The sequence below is a fragment of the Pan troglodytes genome, chromosome 12 (assembly GCF_028858775.2).
Source record: "Pan troglodytes isolate AG18354 chromosome 12, NHGRI_mPanTro3-v2.0_pri, whole genome shotgun sequence".
NCBI classification, from domain to species: Eukaryota; Metazoa; Chordata; class Mammalia; order Primates; family Hominidae; genus Pan; species Pan troglodytes.
This window is the reverse complement of record NC_072410.2, coordinates 15,406,581-15,425,071: the sequence shown is the minus strand read 5'-3', so window position 1 is coordinate 15,425,071 and position 18,491 is coordinate 15,406,581. Positions and strand designations below refer to the sequence as shown.

At 39.3% G+C, this 18,491-nt stretch overlaps 1 protein-coding gene and 1 long non-coding RNA gene across 8 annotated transcripts in view; one reads left to right on the top strand and one right to left on the bottom strand.

Moving 5' to 3' along the window:
* LOC129143247 (uncharacterized) overlaps positions 1-18,491 on the top strand; it is a 312,467-nt gene that overhangs the window by 271,984 nt on the left and 21,992 nt on the right. For 5 of the 7 annotated variants that reach the window (XR_010149288.1, XR_010149292.1, XR_008546506.2 and 2 more), the window contains one exon: positions 3,373-17,300. The exons of the other annotated variants lie outside the window; for them this stretch is intronic. This is a non-coding gene — a long non-coding RNA (uncharacterized LOC129143247). Of the gene's footprint in view, positions 1-3,372; positions 17,301-18,491 lie in introns of those variants that run through there. 7 annotated transcript variants of the gene reach the window in all.
* Positions 1-18,491, bottom strand: part of LOC470467 (sulfotransferase 1C3) — a 39,381-nt gene that overhangs the window by 18,293 nt on the left and 2,597 nt on the right. The window lies entirely within an intron of this gene.

Genomic DNA, 18,491 nt, shown 5'->3' with positions numbered 1-18,491 from the left:
ACAGTAGATAATATTGCCTCTGTTTGCTAGATGTGGAAGGTGAAGTCATTACAAGATTAAGTAATTTGATAAAAATAAAATAATCAATAACTGTTGGGGCGGAGATTTATACTTAAATAGTCTTTTTCTACTCCATGTTCTAACAACCATATTATCCATTAAATTAATAGCGAATATAATGGGTAATGTGTCATATATTGCTTCATTTTCTTCAAAATATTGTTTTGTACAATTAGAAGTGAGACTATTATATTGAAGAAAATTCAAAACAATGGTTTCAAGGAACTTTCTATACTGAGTTTTCTTGAAAAATTTTACAGTAAAAACCTTCAAAAACCAGAATTTTATGTAGTATTTTTTTCATTCATGGGATTATTTTTGAAATATCAGCATAAAGAACTCTCATGTACCTGTAGAAGTCTACTAAATTTGGAAACTTTAGATTAAGTTGGGGTATACATGGGACATTTAATCTTGCTGTACACTTTGAGGTTCTGTGTTCAATTTGGAAGGAAAAAAGGAATCGTTTCAGGATCAGACATATTAGTTTACAGAAAAGAACTTATGCATTGAGATTAAAGAAGTATTTAGGATGAAGGTGGCATAACAAATGCAAAAGTACATAAATTCTCATTGTGTAATGCCTTTCATGTAGTTGAAATTGAATAAATGTTAATGCTCCTTTCTTCATTGTTAGAGAACATAATAAACGTATATTAAAATATCTAGAGAAATGTATTTCTGTAGCTTGTTAATCAGTGTTCTGAAAAAAGTGGACTGCATAGGGACATGAACTTGACGACCTCCTGGGAAATAGTGAAACAAGTTTCCTTCCTGCAGAATGTCTTGGAGTGTTAAGTTCATCAGTGGGATTTTGAATCCTTAAGAAAAGAATCTAGGTGTTAGCACTTCCAAGTCCTTTTATTTTTTGTTTTAACAAAGCAGAATTCTCATAGAATTTGAATTCTTGAAAATATTCTGTGGGAAATTCTGATCACGTGAGTATGTAAAAGCAATGGATTGCTGCAGTACTGAGGGTGGCCTTCTGGCCCCATACTCAACCAACCTTTCCTCTTGTATCTAATCCAAAGAAATAAGCACAATTTCACTTATTTCATCCACCAGAACCGGGTGGAATGAACTTTTATGGGTTTCATTTTAAGGTGCAGTGTCTTTTTCCATGAATGTGGTATTTGCAATACTTAGTCATTTTTGGAAGCAGGACCAAGTGTCAATTTTGCTTCATTTCCCAAGTTGGGAATATACAATCAAGAAATTTTCTTTCTACCATTACACTAGCAACTCTCCTTCAGTAAGTATAAGGCTCAATCCACCAGAGAATAAACATTAAGCAGAATAAGCAGAATGTGTGCAGCCCACTTGTGCTCAGAGTCTTGGAGGTTTGGATTCCTGTCTGTGTCCCACCTTTGCAGTCTTGCCCAGGTGGTCTAATTGGCAGGCAGGACATGCTCCGGAAGCATCTGTAACCAGATGCCTAAGATTGCCCACCAATGTTCCTTCAGTATCATGGGTAATGTGTATCTGCTCACTTGGGCAATCTTGTGAAACAATTTGTTGCTTGAATTATGGCTACTGTCTTGGATAATATAATAGTAAAACACATCACGGTCTTCTCATTGGACATTTATTTTATAGGAGTTCCTGAGAGCCAGGTAATCTTTGTTTACAAACTATTTGGAAGATGTGGACTTTCCCAAATCATAGAACTCCTATCAACATGGATATTCATTCTTTTATCTATTGCTGGTTGGCAGGTTCAGCCTACATCAATTAATTTTAACATTTGAATTGATTTATTTATGTAAGAAGTTTAAATTTCAAAAGTTATTTGAAGTTGTGATAGCATAACCAGTTTAGAAATGTTTGGTGTTAAATTTTTTGAATAAACCATCACCAAGCAAAATTAAATCAGATGATTTAAGGAAGTCTCTGTCCCAAACAGAAGTTAAGTAACTATTGGATCCCTCTTCTTCAGGAAAAGAATGAAGGTGGTTTGGTTAAAGGGTTACTGAAATGGACAATGATGGTAATACTTTGGGCCTGGGGTAAAATGATATTTCAAAGGAGGTTAGAGCACCAGCTCAAAATTGGCAAACATTTTCTGTCAAGAGAAACTTCTTTTGAGGAATCTAATTGAAGATTTCAGTCACTGAAAATGTGAGTGTAAAGGAAACGAGAGAAGAATTACATGGGAGTCTTGAATCTATTTAATAGCAGTATTAAAGCTAAACAAATTGGGCATTAAAGTTACCGGAAAGAATGTAAATTTTATATATCGTAATGATGTATCAACACTTTTGAGGAGACCAAAATAAACATATGTATATTATTATTTAAAGGCATGTGGTTATTTTCTAAGAAACAGACCCAAAACATGAGTAAAATATTTTGATTTATTCTCATTTCATAAAATGAAAATGAATTAGACTCAACAGGGCTGTTTATTTTTGAAGTAATTTTGACTTTTCCTGTTGATATCTGCTACTTAAGTATGTTTTAAAGTCAATGGTATAAACAATGTTGGTAATTTCAGTAGACTTTATCATGATAGAGAAATAATCAATAGTTCTAGTAATTACTATGGATGCAGGATGTTCTTGATAGTTTTGCCAGCTCACTATTCCATTCAACAAGTATTTTTAAGCAGCTACACCATGCAAACATAGATGTATGGTAGTCCTAAAACAGACACGGAGGATGAACTGTGAGCAAAATGCACCTAGCCACCACCTTCAGCATATCTATAGTCCGCTCATGAAGATAGACAATGAATAAGTAGTTGCATAAAGCCAGAGAAATACCTTGGAAATAGAACCACCATGGAAAACTTGAAGCAGGGACACAAAGCAATGATGGGTGCGAAGGCGTCAGGGTAGTGTTGCTGGAGAAAGTGATGTTTGGGCTGAAATCTGGAAGATGAATGTGTTTTGTGCAGATGGGGAGGAGAGGAAGGAGGTTCCAGGCATGAAATGGGCAAATACACACCATCCTCAAGGAAGTAAACCTAGTCCAGTTTGGAAGCAGGGTTGTAGAGGAGCATGATAGAACACTACCAGGAGACATCTTGGTGAAGCCAACAAATGTCAAAAGTAAAGAAAGAATCCTAAGTAGAGGCATCCAGATAACATTAGCCTTTTAAGGGAGGAAATATTAAGCTGGTGTTAGATTTTCTTATTCTAATATGTAGTGGCAGAGTTAGTGGATTAATGTCTTCAAACTTCAAAAGAAAGAAAGTGCAGCTGAAGAATTTTATATGTAGCCACATTGCATTTCAAATATAAAGAAACAAACACAAATGATTAATCCTGGAAGAACTCAGCAAATTTAGCCTCTGTTTTTTTTCTTTTTTAGGCAGAGTTCTATTCTGTCATCCAGTCTGGAGCTCAGTGGCACCATCATGGATCACTGCAGCCCCAGCCTCCTGAACTCAAGCAATCCTCCTGTCTCAGCCTCCAGAGTAGCTGGAACTACATGAGCAGGCTACCATGTCTGGCTAAGTACCTCAAGTTTGTAAAAGATAATACAATTTCAAGATCCTCTAAATGTATTATGCAAGGGATAAATTAAGCCCTGGAGACTGAGTCACATAGCGTATTTACAATTTTACTTCTTAGATTATAGAGGAACTCTCTTCCTCACTTTTTTTATTCTGTAAATTACTATGAGAGAACAGAGACCAGACCTTCCCAATTCTAATTGCTGATCTTTGTTATAGATTATCTTCCTCCTTTATTGTCCTGTACCTAACTCAATCAAATAGTACTCAAGACTCCATGACTGTTATATCATCAATTACATATAACTTTCCTGAAAGAAAAAGACCATCTTGACTAATCAGATCCTTGTAACTACACATTAAGCATTACATAAAATGATGTTGAAATTCTGCTAAACTTCTGTAGACTTTGTATAAGTGACCCAAAAGTTCTACACTTTAGAACACTGACTTCCCTTCTTTGAGACCTATGCTTAGTGGATGGCCAACCCTCAAACTTTGTGCTTAAACAAACTCTCTTTAAACTAGATTTTGACTCTTTTCGTTACTTTATCTTGACACTTTGGTGACCACAAATGGTCACCACTAGTGAGCCTCCAGTGAGCCCTGCTGTTTCACCAACACCTGATGCTTTGGTGCCAACACTAAGGTTTTCATTCACTGGACATCATCAGAAGCAGAAAGGTTTTTGATGAGACTCAGGTTTTTAATTTTCCTGACTTTTTGGTTGAAACTCGGATTTTATTCAAATGACTTGGTTTTATGCTCCATGCAGCTGGAGTTGAACCTCTGCTTTTAAGGTAGGAGTTTATTTTTTGTTCTTTAGAGATTCTGTTTTTCATAGATTTGTAATTTCCACTTTTCTCTGATGTCAAGGGTTATTTGTAGAACTACTTTTAGAGTTTGTACAACTTTGTCTTTCATTGGAATTTTGGTCAGGAACAGAAATAGTTTCTTCCTCTGAAAAGAGAAGGTGAAAAAAAAAATCCTGGCTAAACTCTGAAGCTTGGCTCATTTGTTATATCTAAAGATTTTTCTGAGTGATGAAAATCAAGGAAAAGCTGTTTTGTGAGGATGAAGATAAGAGATGCCATTCTTCCATTCCTCCTACCCAAAAGGCACCTTAGATGATGAAGATCTTGCGGGAGTGCAGGAGCTCATCACTCCTACATGCAACGGTCTCATAGGAAATCCCCATAGAAGAGCATACAGACAATCTTGCTTAACTAGATGGGCATGTATGAAAACTAGATCTCCTAGTGCCTTAAGTGCCCAGGATTCCTGGGTTTCACTGAAACATGTAAGAGGGGACAAGCAATTCCTGAGTGACACTTCAAGGTGTACTCCCTATTAAGCAGCATACCAGATCCCAAACATCTTTCCCTCTCAGTCTTTTGTCATTTAAGAAGAGAATCCAAATGATGGAAAATCATCCATCTGAGCCCAATTCTTCCTCTATAAAAAGACATCCACTTTTAGGAACTCCAGCCAGATTCATGTACCATACTTATTGTAACACCTCCTGTTAATATCCAGAATAATAGTCTCACTTAACTCATGAAGGCCCCAACCTACAATGACCGAAATGGGGTACCGTTATATACCTAAATTAGTGTATTTATGTGCACAATTGGAAAAACTGCCTCTAAAACTAAACGATGAGCAGAGTTACTTTCAATGGTACTTAGAAGAATCCCAAAGGCCTTGGCAAAGCTCTTTGCCCACAGGAAGAAAATAGAAAGAACTCTAAAGTCATTTCTGAATTAAAGAAAACTGCTGAAGCTTTTTCTCTTCATCCTCCTTTTTCTACATCTCTTTATCCCTCCTTATCTGAATTGCCTCACCCAGACTTGCCTTCTCTTCCCCTTCCTTCCACTTCCTTCATTTCTTGAACAGCTGGTATTTGATACCAGAGAATTTAACATATTTTATCAACCATGGTGAAAGATAGAACTTAAAGGCATCATTAAGGAATTTCCTGACTGCACCAGGATCCTACTGATTTTGTTAGGAAATTTCAACTGAATATTTGAGCTTATGACCCTGTTTTTTCTGATTTATATCAATTAGTTCACATTAGAATCACAAAATAAAGCTGAAGATTGGCTAGTTAAGGCAAATCAGAGGAGCTGGCTGAAGGACTTTTGTAAATTTTCAGAAGATTGAAGACATGGCTGTGAGTTTGCAAAGGCTTTGTTCAGAGCCATTCCTTTACTATTCCAAAGAGTGGCTGACTCAGATAAAATACACCAATGTCAACAAAACCCAGGTGAGTCAGTAATGCCATATTTTGATAGATTTGAAAAAATTTCCAAACAATATTGAAGATTCTCTGAAAAGAGCTGTGCCCACCATCAAAATGATACTCTCAGCGGGGTGCAGCGGCTCACGCCTATAATCCCAGCACTTCGGGAGGCTGAGGTGGGTGGATCACGAGGTCAGGAGATAGAGACCATCCTGGCTAACATGGTGAAACCCTGCCTCTACTAAAACTACAAAAAATTAGCTAAGCGTGGTGGCGGGCACCTGTAGTCCCAGCTACTTGGGAGGCTGAGGCAGGAGAATGGCGTGAACCCAGAAGGTGGAGCTTGCAGTGAGCCAAGATCACCCCACTGCACTACAGCCTGGGTGACAGAGCAAGACTCTGTCTCAAAAACAAACAAACAAACAAACAAAAAAATGATGCTCTCCTCAATTCCAATTCGTTAAACAGGTTAAGTGAAGAATTGGCACTAATAGTACAAAGATAACAGCCTAATTGGGCTACTTCCCAAACTTATGATTTGCTTAAGTTATTGATCAGTTATCTTATACCTTAATCAATGAAGAGAGAGAGAAAAGGCAAACAAAAGAATAAGGCTGAAAAGATTATGAACTTGTGACTCAAACAACTATCCACCCAGGCTGAACCTCAAAATACTCCAATAAATCTCAGAGTGGACTTCACACTCTTCTTTGTAATTACTGCAAAAACCTGGACACTTTAAGAAAGATTGTCAGAAACCACAATGGAGGGAACAACAACAGGCAAAAGAAGAGGAGATGTAATGGAGTTTCTCCAAGCAACTGAAAGAGTTTCTCTTCCTCCTTACTAACACTATGAGAGAAATAGAAATTGTTTGAAATGGAGAACAAACATAAGCTCTTGTTGACACTGCAGTTATGTTATCTGTAGTAAATCCCACGTTATTACAAGGCCTCATTCCTTGGAGCAAACAAACACTTCAATTGGTGGATGTCACTAATACCCCTGTACTGGCATATAAATCTTAGCCTTTAGCTTTTCAGCTAGGCCCTTTACAAGGGACTCAGGTTTTTCTCTTAGTTTCCTCAGGCCCCATTTATTTGATAGAAAGAGACTTCTTAGAACTACATAATGCCCACTTTTTTCCCCAAACATGGGAAATGTGTTTAGAATTAGAAGACAAAATTTAATTACTAGATACAATAAATGTTTTGAAATATGATTCTCTTAAATTCACAAATTGCAATCCATATTGCCATAGAGGACACCAAATTATTGAATAATGAAGAATCATAAAAACACTTAAAGGTAGTACCTGTTCAATTGTGGTGAAAGTCATCCACTGGTATTGGAAAAAAAATCTTAGTTGCCCGAGTCAAAATTCAAATAAACTCATCAAAGCCTTTTTCAGACTTCACACAATAGCCTAAATAAGGGGATCAAAGTCAGCCACACCATATCTTTTGCTCCTGCTTTTTCCAGGCTGGCCTTGTCCTTATGGGGCCGTCTTTGTACTGCCTCCTCCCAGCGCAGAGAGGGCACTGTGGGGGTTGCTATTATGCTCCTTTAAAAAACTAGTAGGGTTTGGGCCAGCAGGATGTTCATAGCTCATCCATGCTCCTTGGGAATTCCATGAGCACAGCCTGAGCCAATATGCCTTAACATGTTCTTATAACAAAGAAAGCAGTTTGAGCATACAGACATTCTTTAAATAAGCTGTTTCAGCTTTCAAGATTTTTTTTTTAACAGAAAACAGTACAGACCCCAGATGCACAGAGTTGGCCAAATCATTTTGTGAGCTGATACAGAGGTTGTTTAAGAGCCAATAGTGCTTGTGGTGAAGATATACTTACTCGAGGCCATAACATTCCTTCATTTCACACTGCCTACTTTCTGTTGGGTTAATTTGGTTGCTTCTGTATTCTTCCCACATTGAAAAGAGGGTGTGGAAATGTTTCAGGTTCCCTGTCAGGTCATAGGGGCTGGCCTTGACTCACCAGGGTACTGCTCCTCTTGGTGAGGGGAAGTCACTCCCAGTGCCTTTCTCTTAAGCTGGGTGCTCAGTGACAGCAGATGGGCAGTTAGGAGACAAAAGGGGCTGGATCTAGGGTCACTGGACTTGAGATCTAGAAGGCACTTTGTATGCCAATGTGCTTCACCATTCACTTTACATAGTGGGGAATAAAAATCCCCTAATATTGCCACTTGGCAACATGTGAGAGTTGAGCCACCAGATAGAGAAAATTAAGGTATCAGGTATTCAGAACAAAGATGCTTATTAGGATTTGGAATTAAAAAAATTGAAGACTTAAGTGACTTAAATTTCAAGCTGCTGCTGGCTGTGAACCTACCAAGATGGGCATCATTCCATTGCTCACTCTGTGTCTCCTGCTCTTAGTTAAACTTTGAAAGGAGGCTGGACTGTGACATTTCATGGGTATGGTTTTGCTTACCGTCAGCCAGATCTGGCTGCAAATATCAGGTTGTCTTCTTTTACCTTTCCAACTTTAACTTTTAGTTCTAACATTTCTGGTTGATTATTTCTTAGAGGTTCCATCTGTCTGTGTCATTGCCCATCAGTGTTTGCCTGTTGTCCACCTTTTCCATTAAAGCCCTTAGCATTTAATTATAGTTATTTTAAATTCCTAATCTGTTGCGGGAAGTCAGGGACCCTGAATGGTGGGACTGGCTGAAGCCGTTACAGAAGAACATAAATTGTCGAGATTTCATGGACATTTATCACTTCCCCAACCAATACTCTTATAATTTCCTATGTGTGTCTTTACTTTAATCTCTTAATCCTGTCATCTTTGTAAGCTGAGGATGTATGTCTCCTCAGGACCCTGTGATGATTGTGTTAACTTCACAAATTGTTCACAAAGCATGTGTGTTTGAACAACGTGAAATCTGGGCACCTTAAGAACAGGATAACAGCAATTTTCAGGGAATAAGGGAGATAACCTTAAAGTCTGGCTGCCTGTGGGCTGGGCAGAACAGAGCCATTTTTCTCTTATTACTGAAAATGAGTAAGAGAAATATCACAGAATTCTTTCCCCAGTAAGGAATATTAATAATTAACAGCCCTGGGAAAAGAATGCATTCCCAGGGGGGCCTCTAAAATGGCTAATCTAGGGGTGTCTGCCTTATGTAGTTGCAGATAAGGGATGAAACATGCCATGGCCTCCTGCAGCGCCCCCAGGCTTGCTAGGATTAGGAAATTCCAGACTGGCAAATTCTAGTCAGACCAGTTCTCTGCTCTTGAACCCTGTTAAGATGTTTATCAATGACAAGGCATGTACAGTGGGACATGAAACTTCATTAGTAATTCTAGTTTTGCCCCGACCTTGTGATCTCACCCTGACCTTCTGCCTTGTGATCTTTTGTTGCCCTTGAAGTATGTGATCTCTGTGACCCACACCCTATTCATACATTCCCTCCCTTTTGAAAATTGCTAATAAAAACTTGCTGGTTTTGTGGCTCAGGGGGCATCACGGAACCTGCCGATATGTGATGTCTCCCCTGGACACCCAGCTTTAAAATTTCTCTCTTTTGTACTCTTTCCCTTTATTTCTCAGACTGGCTGACACTTAGGGAAATAGAAAAGAACCTACATTGAATACCGGGGGATGGTTTCCCCTGATACTAGTCTCTTAATTCCAGTATCTCTACAATATCTGAGTCTGGTTCTGATTCTTTCTTGTCTTTCCAGACTGTGTTTTTGCCTTTTAGTATGCCTTGTAATTTTTTGTTGAAATCTACATGGTGTATTGTGCAAAAGTAACTGAAATCAATAGGCCTTCATTGTGATCTTTATGTTTAATGGCTAGGAGTTAGACTGTGATTAGTATTTGCTGTGGTTCTGATGTCAGAGGCTAAAATTTTGTCTAGTGTCCTTACTTTTATCTCCCTTGTTGTCTTGGAGTTTCCCTATAGACTACTTCTTATTAGAGTATGAGGCTTGCAGTTCTTTTAGCGGCAACCCCCTATTATTATACAGGAGCACCAATTATGTGGTGAGGTGCAGAGGAAGGAGAAATGTCCCATAGACCTAGGATTAGGTCTCAGTCTTTCAGTGGGCCTGGCTGCTGGGCATTGACCTTCACATGTGCTTCCAGTTTTCCCCTTCCTCATTTAGGTGAGATGGGAGGGCTAGAGGAGCTGGAGTTGAATATGCATGGGCATTTTCCTTCCTCATGTTTGTTTGGTCTTCATCAAATAGTTTATCTTGAGGAAAGGTCTTTGTTATTGAAAACCCAATGCTCTGGGCATATTTCAAAAATGGCTGTAGTTCCCTTCTTTCTACCAGAAGCATGAGAGGATTTTTCTCCAGTCCTAGCAGTGAGTATCTGGTGTGGCTCCAGGAGGTGAAATTCATAAAAGTATGTTCTATACACCCCCGAATTTGAGCACCCCTAAAGTTGTTAACTCTCAAGCTAGTGCCTCCTGAGCCTCCAACAATTCCTTTATTACAATTTCAGTTATTCTATCCTGGCACCTCCTCCAGCTTTGGGCTACTTCTGTTCAGCTATGATTCTCTGCATTCAAACATCCGTCGAGTTTTTGGGACAGCAGTTTGCCCATAAACTTCATTCTTTAACGAATTTAGGCTTACAGTTTGTTTTTCTTGTTCTGGAGACAGGAGTAACCTTCAAGCTTCTTTAATCTTGGACTGGAAATGGGAAGTTCTTCCTATTTAATTTTCCTAAGGATAATTTTACTTATAAATGGGGCTAATATTTACTGTTGCTCATAGGATTGTTAAAAGGATTGTATGAGAAAATAATGAAAAGAAGTTAGCACAATATTGGCACAAACCAAAAGTTAACCAAATGTCGTCTTTTACTGAATAAGTGCTATGAATGTTGCTGTTGCTGTTATTGTTGATGGTAGTAACTTTAACTAGACAGGAGGAGGCAGATGGGTGAGTCTGTAAAACACATCTTCAATTAGCATACAACCTGGAACAAGAGGAGAAGCAAATACAGTAATTCATAAGCTTTATATCTGAGGGGTGGAATTCTTAGGGAGACTTTTCAGAAATTCAACTTAATGAGGGAGGAATGAAGTTATATTTTAAGTTGAGAAAATCAAGAAACAAAAGAAGTCAGAGACACAAGTATTGTACAGAAACTGCCATCTCCTTGCTCTGTCAAGACATTTTTCCCAGCCCACCCTTTCAGTGATGGTGCAAATGTTTTGAGAGTTCTGGCAAAATATAGGGGTTTTAGGTTCAATCCCAGAATTTCTTGGGCATGAGGTCTCGTCTCCTGTGTCCACCTGCTTACTACAGCCAAGCCTGCATCCTTCTTACTCAAAGAGCATCCCTTGGGAGATTGTGGGGAAATGTGGAACCTTGATTGGTCTCAGATTTACTGGATCAGAACTTGCATTTTACCAAGATTCCAGGGGTTCAATGCATCTTTAAGTGGGAGAAGCACTGTTCAAGGTAACCATACAAAAAGCCCCTGGGAGTCCCCACTCCTCATTCCCTTCTCACCCACAGCCCAGCCAGGTCCAAAAGCAGCTTGCATACTTCCATTCTGGTTTTCAGTTCTTTCTTTGTTCCTGGCATTTTGGGATTTCTGTTTCTTTTTGCTGTTGAGTTTAGCCATTCACTTAAGGAGATATTTGTGATAAATTTTTGTAGAATTTCTGTGTATTACAGTGGGAAGTTGTACATAAAATCTCAATTTCCAAATCCCCTTAGCCAAAAATCCACTTTATCTCTCTTAGGGGTTTCTCCTCCATTTATGTTCTTGCTCATTCACATCTACACCTTGCCAGGCACTGCACAAAAGACTGTGAATACAACTGGTGAAGAAAAGGGTTGTTACAATGTAAGGATTAGTAAGGAGGAGGGTAGTTATGGGAAACCTGAGGAAGAGTCTCAAGATCCTCTGCCACTGTACACAATTATTTCACTCTTTCTCCCAGGACAGAGGAAAGAATAGAATTGGAATTGTTGTTAACCAGAATGATATACAGCCATCTAGTGCCTTTCTGGGAAAGAGCAAACTCTACCAGCTGCCACACAAGAGAGAACAGGATGCTGGCAAATCTCTGTTAGAGGCACCCGTTTTCTGGGAGATGCTCTGATCTGGATTTCCATACTTCTGCTGAGTAAAGAGATTAGTGATTGGGACTTCATGTGCCAACAATGTTTGCCCTGGACAAATACCTCAAGGGGTCCGAACCCTTGAAAAGAGTTGTGAAAATGTTTTTACCAGCATCCTGCCTGTGTCTCACCCCCTCCCAAGTAGGCCAGGGCAGATCATGATGAAGGGTGTTCAGACTTCAGAGATGCCTCTGTTTGGTAGAGGTGGTGAATAGTGTGAGGAGGAGTTCATCTTATCAAGGACTGTCTTTGATAAGGAACAAACACAAAAACCTTCATTTCATTGAATAAAATCCTAGAGAAGAAAATCAATTACAAATTTGGAAGGTTGTAAGGTGAGGGTTCTTTATTATTTTGTGTCATAGAACCCTGCAGCAGTCTGGCAAAGTTTAATCCTCCTTTATCAAAATAATATTTTAAATGCACCATACACACACACACACACTCACACACACCTATCTGTCTATCTATCTATCTATCTATCTATCTATCTATCTATCTATCTATCTCTCTAATCTACCCAGCCATCTATCTATGGAATCTCAAAGGAAACTTACTGAAGTATAATTATCAAAGTATTACATAAAGAAATACACTGAACATAGCAATCTAACTGCTCCTTTATTTATACATTAAATAACAATATCTAGCAGCCAGTCTATCAATACGACCATAATTTGAAATAGTCATGAACTTCAATAGTATTTTATAACTAATGTGGTGAGACATATCTGTGCTTTCTATGGGCATGAAGTCACAGGTGCTGCTAACATTACATTTATAATTGATAGAAATGCTTCATGTCCCATGGAAGTCATTAAAAATAAAGAAATAATTTTCTCCATTATTTATTTCATGGATTGCTGTGAATTTTATTCCTTGTTCCCTAACATAAAAGTGGAGTAAACACTTAAAAACAGAGTGTAAAAATGAAACATATGAAAAGGTATCCTGATGACACATTGGAAATATATTCAAGTGGCAGCTGTAGCCAACGTGCAAGGACACCTGCTGTGGGTGGTCGTTGTCCTGCTGGGAAAGAGGGGCAGAGGCAGCCAGATGGAGGAAGTGGGAGAGGCTCTGCTCAAGCACACAGCTTTGAAGGGTAGGCTGGGGCAGGGACAGGAGGAGTTCTGTTTTGGAAGTGATTCCATGCAGGGTCTTCAGGACAAGACCACATGCATGGGGCAGTTCCTGGATATCAGGAAGATGTCACACTCTGTAGAGGCTGACTGTGGAGTACCCAGGACTCAAGTGGGAGCTGCCTTGATGAGGTGGGAGTTGCTGGGGAGTCAGCAAAGAAGAGGCTTCAGGAGAGGTAGATGAGCCTGGAGTGGACACTGACAGGGACGAGCAGAGCAAGGCAGGGAAGCAGGAAAGGACAGCATCATTGAGGTCATGCCAGGAGGAGGCTCGAGGTGCCCATGTAGTCCCTAGAGCCCAGCATCCTAGAGAAGTGGGGGTGAGGTCACAACAAGCTTCCTCCTCTCAAGTCAGAGGTGATGCCACCCTGCCTTGGTGCCCTCTAGAATTACCAGAGGCCTGTCCTGGTTTTGGTCAGATCGACCTCTCCCAGGCCCAAACTCTGCCCTGAATGAGGGTTTCTCCCTTGGGCTGATTTACTCAGGGAGCTCAGAGGCCCAGATATCTGGATGGTAGGACAGGCAAGCCCAGCAGGCAGAATCTGAGCTCCTTAAGTGGGAGCAAACCCAGTTAAGCAAGAGTGTGCTTGGCCATCCAGAGCTGCTGGGTCAAGGTGCCTGACTTGAGCTGCTGGGGCTGTGACCCCTCCTGGCCTGTCTGGAGCCAGAAAAAGGGACCTCCTCTCCAGCTGGACTCCTTGGAAGATGTTATCTAGAATAGAGTTGAAGTGTTGTTGTTTGTTTTGATAAATGCACTGTGTGTGGCACTGAAACCTTTTGAATTATGAAGTAGCTGTTCAGACCAATTAAATTCCAAAGTTTATATGCAGAAATTCTCTGTGGGCATGTGCCCTGCCTGGAGGTTCCTAAGGGAGTTTTCTCCTCCTGCTGCAGATTAGTAATAATAATTTAGATTCTGTCTTGTTTTGCTTATAAGGTTGTTAAGTTACTTATTTACAACTAAGTAACTGAAAAGGTCAGGGTAATGATTGCACCAAGTTGTTCTGACTGAGGAGGCAGTGGCTTAGTCTGAACCAGGTTCCAAGATTGATTTATCTTTATTGCTATAAATCTGGCCTCAGTTGCTATATTTTTGCCGTTTCTCCCATGACTCCATTTTTCCTTTCCTTTCCTCCTTGTTTATTTTTTTTTCTTTAAGGGACATGACTCCCTAGAAATGAGCCTTCCTGGTAATTTAGGACATGACCTTCTAGGAACAAGCCTTCCTAGCAATGTGGGGCCTGAACTTCTGGTAACAGACCATCCTAGTGATGAGGGATCAGATTAGAACCTGGGACTGGAGACTCATTTTCTTCTAAAATGGCTTCTGAAAAAAAGGCAGGGAATGTGAAAAGCAAAGAAAATCTCAGAATCCCAAATTCGCTGAGCCAAAGAGAAAAGTCACACAAAGGGAACTGAGTTACAGAAACCTGCCTCCAATATTGTTCCTAAATAGATAGCTACAAACTTTCTTCACATTTTCCTCAGAAGGAATTTCCCTGTGGTCTCCAAGATCTTTGTCTGTTGAATCTCACCCTGAAAATGTAAATTAATGGCTTATCTTTGAGACAGCCATCTATAAAGGGGACCCCAGAGAAACTATGATTGCCCTGTGTACTGGGAGAACAGGGTGGAGCCATGGAAGTTCACATCCTTTGCAGAGGGGAGAAGCCTGGCTTCTGTTTTGGAGTGGGAGATGGGATTCCATCTGTGCAGGTAGCCCAGTAGCAGGACTCTGGCTTTGCTGAGAGTCCCAGTTTCTCTCTCTTTTTTTTTCCTTTTTGACCAATAAACCCTGCTCTTCTCACCCTTCAAAGTGTCTGTGAGCCTAATTTGTGGTGATCATGTCACAAGGGCCCTGTTTGTAGTTTTTAAGGAGAAAATCCTACAGCACCTTTGACGTGCAATGTGGGGCTTGAGAAAGGGTGAGTGAAATGGGGACTCAAAACCTCTCATTGTTTCTTCTGAGCCTTCTGGTCCTATGGCATTCCTCTTCTTTTTTTTGAGGACAGTAATGACAAATATTTTTTCTTTTACAGTACTGGAGGTGTCCACAACCACCCCAATGGCCACAGGAACACACCAGGGATGATTGGGTGGGCTAGCTCCCTGCTCCTCCTTCCTTCCCTACTTGCTGGAGTGCATGGCCCTGTCTGCTGAATGTGTGCACAGTGTTCAATGGCCACACAGTGTAGGAATAAGCTGCAAGAGCTGCCAAGACCCCAAGGCATCCCATCCCACGTGCTCATGGAGTGTCCCCCTCACCCATCCAGGGAGTCCAACTCTGTCCCACAGCAATTAAGCTTTTCTCTCTTGTGGGGGAATGATTTGCATAAGAATAAGAGGGTCTTTTCCCAGGCATCCTTTTTTCTTCTCCTCCCTGTCAGCAGTTAACTTTTAAATGAGGTTTTTTTATTCCCTTTTGGAAGACATTTTACTAGGCTAGGAATGATAAGGATCACTGTTTATAAAAGTTTTAATTGTGAAAAAGGATTTGTGAGGCTGTAAGCTGTACCCAATCTGGTGTTTTTTGCATGTCTGTATGGTCCACAGCAAACTTGGCTGCAGGCCTCCATCTTGCTTTATGTCCTGTGGGTGTGGCCTATAACCCAGTGGCAAGGCTTTATTTTTATTTTTATTTTTTTAGCAATCCTGCCATAGGGAAGGAGTACTTTCTGGCTTGATATCTGCATGTTTTCCTAGCCCTGTCTCTTAAGGGGATACGCTTAGAGACTGGGTTTTCTCCTGCCCACCTCTGTAGTTATATATGTGTTGTGTGTGAGATTTCTGTTAAGAGAGCTCAAATTAATTTGGCCTAAAGGAAGACAAGTGCTTGGATCAAATATTTTTTAAAGGGAAGATAAAAACTGTGGTACCTTTCAGTTCACATGACTTTAATCTTTGAGAAATTAAATTAGCCTTAAAGATTATTGGTAAAAAGCAGATGTCATCAAAATATGAATAGGTGGATTAAATTGTGCAGGTCAGATGCAATGTTCCCTAAATGTTTTAAGGTTATAAACTACTTTCTTTGGTTTTTGAGAACTGCCCAACTTGGTAAGGCCTAGAAACATATGGAACTAGCCACATCCTTAATTAAGCTGGAATAAGTAAAACCTTGGCTGCACCTAGCACACAATTAAAACAATTTATCAGGTTTTACATTAAAATTAAAATTGCTAGGAGTTACCTGTAAGACATGTAATTAAGGTGACTGGAAATAGATTTACATGCTAGGTGTGTGAGAATAATAAAATGTGTTTTTAGTAAAAGGTTATAAAAAGGCATGAAAATGTAAATCCGTGCATAGGGTTAAATAATTGTTTTGAATCAGACAGAATAAAGCTAAAAGTTCAAACAATGGTGGAAGGATTGTAAAAATTAACCTTGCAAAATTCTGTGTGAACGTATTGACTAAATTCAGAAGGCTATTGTATGGTTTTTCTGTAAATTGAGCATTAAAATAAAAGGTATTTTGCTTTTGTAATTTCTGAGTCATTTTGACAAAATAAATAATTTACGGTAATCTGGAATTCTGTTTTATAAAATCAAGTGTTTTAAACCTCTAACTTATTTATCGGGCTTCCCAAAATCTAACTTTCACTTCAAAATTGTCTTTCCTTGAAACCTGGATTTTTGGATTCTTCAGAGGGCCCCTGGAGTGTCCAGAAAAGAGAGATAAACAGGATTATTTAACAAGTCTATGTACATGGAATTGCCAAAATGATGTTTAATCTTCTTTAGCTTACATTTTTGTGAATAATGCTAATATATGTTCCAAAATTGCATGGGGCTTCTAAAATTCTAATGTCTGAGTATATGTTATTTATCATAATTAAGGTTGTTATGTTAAGTTTTGTAAACCACAAAGATAACCAAACTTCTTTGTCAATTGTGTTTCTAACTGTAACTACCCTGGGCATTTTGTTATTCACAGACAATTGTTTTGTTTTAATCCTTCTCAGAAGATGGTTCATAATATGTGATAGGACTCTGACATGTGCTCTCAAATATTGGTTTTTGATAACTTTGGAGATTGTAACATTGGAATAAAGGAAAAATGTACAGGATTCATGAAGAGCTGAAATGTTCATGAATATCAAGCAAATCAAGAACTAAATGGACTGAACTCAGTAAGCTGATACAATCTTTTTGATTTTTCTTGGAATATTGCTGATCCTTGTTTTGTTTTTCAGAGTCAAGGAAGCTTATTTTGAACTATTTATGGTCTTTAGTAATTGAATAAGTTATACTCTTGTGAATAAAATTTGGAGAATATTTCTCATTGCCTGGTTCCTCTAGAATTCAGAAATGATCTGTGAGTATTCTTCAATTATGGCAATGTAGTTGTTTGCATTAGTGCAATAAAAATCCATTTTCTTTTGCAATAGGATGCACCTGGAAAAACTGGTTGTATTATAAAGGCTTTGATTGGAGGTATATGCTTCCCTTTAAAGAGTCAAGCTCAACTTGCAGAGCCAATAAAACCCCCTTGGGTGAAAAACGAAAACAAAAAACTGGCCTTATAACCTCATATATGCAGTTCCTGTACAGGATTCCTGACCTGTGGTCAGTAAATAATGTCACTTTCCAACAGACCCAGGAGCCCCAACTTTATCTTGTGACCTTAAGAGAAGAAAATCACCCAACTCACAGGTATTTGAGGATACAAACACACAGCTGGGCTCAGCTTGTAAAGGTCTTATCTGAGATTCCCTGTGGAACAGAATTCCCTCAAAGCCAACCCAAAAGGTCTATGTAGTAATAGTTATTCTTGCTGCACTTTATGCAAATAATCAGGCCAAGTATAAGACTAAAATCTATTTTGCAAACAACTCAGTTGTATCATGTTTTTTTTTAAAACAAAAATGAGGACTGGAGAGAGAAAAATAGCATTTTAAAACTTATCATTCATTTATCATTAAATTCTAAACTTCTTAGTTGTTTGTAAGTTTTCCCTGCATTTTTAGACTAACCCTGCTTGTTCCTGTGAGCTAACCAGCAATCTCCAGCTGCAGCTCAGAAAGAACAAAAGTGGTGAGTAATGTAAAAATCAGGTCAATATTCTAGTTCTGAGTAATTCTCCTGCAAATCCTGCCAGGTGATATGAATAAATAGGATGCCCATCACCTAGATGTTTTGTGTGTGTGAAAGACAAAGGGAGCTAACAAAAGCCAATCACCATGCACCCAAATATTAGCAAGCATAACCATAGCCACCAGTTATCTGGGCATGTCACAAGATATTCTTTTCACTCCCTTGTTGGAGGAGGGCTAAGTTCCACAGCTATACTTTAGCATTTGGCTTTTGATAAGCAGTCCATGCAACACCCCTCGCCCCAACCCCTGAGACACATTTTTGTCCCAACTTAATTCCAAGCTTTGAGTCAAAGCCCTAGGAAAGAAAACTGGATCTAAGTGATCCAGAGGCAGATGATAACAGAGGTTAAAAGACACAGTGCAGGTAAGCATG